Genomic DNA, 2,431 nt, shown 5'->3' on the forward strand with positions numbered 1-2,431 from the left:
TAGGCCCCCCCCCCCCCCAAATGATAATTGTGTCCCCTTTCTTCTAGTTTGAGCTTCCTCAGTTTCCCTAGAAGACCATTTACTTCTCCTGACAAGATCCGCATATGGAATTTCCAGATCAACAGTCCTAGCAATTTGTACTTCTTCCCAGAGGTATTATACTGAATAAACTTTTCATTTCTGAAGGCCAATTCTGCCCAATCAACATTGAAGGCCATTTCTGGGATAATTAATACTGATCTACTTTTGCCTGGAATGCTGGTTGATGTAGTTTCTCACAATCTTGCCTTTGACCTTAGAGGCTTCCTTTAAAATATGGCATAGCCACACCATTGACTTCTGGTTGAAATAGGACCTGCTCATCATATTCCTGCCTTGCTAAAACCCAGTCATACCAAACCTCCTCTCAAAAAAAGTTTTTGGTTGTATAAAAAGATTTGAAACACATAGCACAATAGATAGTTTCTTCATCCACAACTACAAAAAAGTTAAAAGTAACACCTAAGTTGCTTGGCCTAGGGTGTCCGATATGGGTGCGGATTTAGAGGTCGGATCCTTCATGATCTAATTTTAAGATTAGGGGAAGATTGACGTATGGAACAAATTGTTACAGTAATAGATAATAATGACTACAGTTACAAGGAAATAGATATAGAAGAAGATTTAGAAATTGTAAGTGACAGAATAAGCACATCAAAAAGAATGAAAGGAATAAACCACAGTAATGAAACACCTCAACTCTCAAGAAAATCAATAGATTATCAAATGATAAAAGATATAGAACCATACCGTTACTACATAACTGGAATAATAGAACAAAGGAAGTATATTATAATAATAAATACTGGTCAAGAAGAAAATTATATAACAAGAGAGTTAGTTACAGAAGATGAAATAACCTCTAAAGAACAAACGTGCCCAGAATTACCAAAAGAGTTATTATTTTTTTATGAAATAGCAGAAAAAGAAATAATTATTGGAGGAATAGTAAATACTAATAAAATTCAAAATTTATCAAGGAGATAACATAATATTAGGAATAAAATGGTTAGAAGAAATGAAACCATATAATTTAGAAAACACACAATTGACCATAACATAATAAAATAAGAAAGTCAATAATAAAAAAGAACAAATATGAAAATATACATACTTGCAAAAATAATAATAGAAAATTACAACAGATATTACACCCCTACGCTAGACACAGGAGCAGAAGCTAATATGTGCAAACACAATTGTCTACCAGAAGAAAAATGGGAAAAGCTAAAAACACCAATAGTAGTAACAGGATTCAATAATGAAGGAAGTATGATAACATATAAAGCAAATAATATAAAATTGCAAATATGGGATAAAATATTAACTATAGAAGACATATATAGCTACGAATTTATAAATAAGGATATGCTTTTAGGAATGCCATTCTTAAGAAAAACTATACTCCCCATGTGATAACAAAACACACTGGTGGTTTACTACACCATGTAAACAAAAGGTAGGAAGCAAAAAGGGTAAACAACAAAAATAGAAAAACCACACCATGGATCAAAGGAAGTGAAAAGAATACCCAAAAACTAAAAAATATTAACGAAAGTAACCATAATATCAAATTAATTGTATTTTCTATAAAAGTAACCATAATATCGAATTAGTTGTATTTTCTATAGATAAACTAAAAATAATTCAAGAAAAACTAGAACCGTTATATAGTGAAGATCCCCTAAAAGGATAAGAAAAACATAAGACAAAAATAACATCGAACTGATTGATGAAAATAGCATCATAACCCAGAAACCATTAAAATATAATTTCGATGATTTGGCAGAATTCAAAATGCATATAAAAGAATTATTAGAATTTAAAATGCATTTAAAAGAATTACTAGAAAATAATTACATACAAGAAAGCAATAGTAAACATACAAGTCCAGCATTCATAGTAAACAAACATAGCGAACAAAAAAAGGAAAAAGTCGTATGGTTATTGACTATAGAAATCTAAATGCAAAAACAAAAACATATAATTACCCAATACCAAACAAAGTATAAAAAATAAGACAAATCCAAGGATATAATTACTTCAGTAAGTTTGATTGCAAGTCAGGATTTTACCATCTAAAATTAGAAGAAGAATCCAAAAAATTGACAGCTTTCACAGTACCACAAGGATTCTATGAATGGAATGTATTACCTTTTGGATATAAAAATGCACCAGGAAGATACCAACATTTCATGGATAATTACTTTAACCAATTAGAAAATTGTATAGTATACATAGATGATATATTATTATATTCAAGGACTCAAGATGAACATATAAAATTGCTAGAAAAATTTATACATATTATAACATACTCAGGAATAAGTCTAAGTAATAAAAAGGCAGAAATAATGAAAACACAAATAGAATTTCTAGGAATACAAATAGA

At 29.8% G+C, this 2,431-nt stretch overlaps 1 protein-coding gene across 2 annotated transcripts in view; it reads right to left on the reverse strand.

Annotated features, from left to right (window-relative positions):
• Window positions 1–2,431, reverse strand: part of LOC102600230 (protein cornichon homolog 1-like) — a 15,553-nt gene that overhangs the window by 8,774 nt on the left and 4,348 nt on the right. The window lies entirely within an intron of this gene.

This window comes from Solanum tuberosum, unplaced genomic scaffold, assembly GCF_000226075.1.
Source record: "Solanum tuberosum cultivar DM 1-3 516 R44 unplaced genomic scaffold, SolTub_3.0 scf00435, whole genome shotgun sequence".
Classification (NCBI taxonomy): Eukaryota; Viridiplantae; Streptophyta; class Magnoliopsida; order Solanales; family Solanaceae; genus Solanum; species Solanum tuberosum.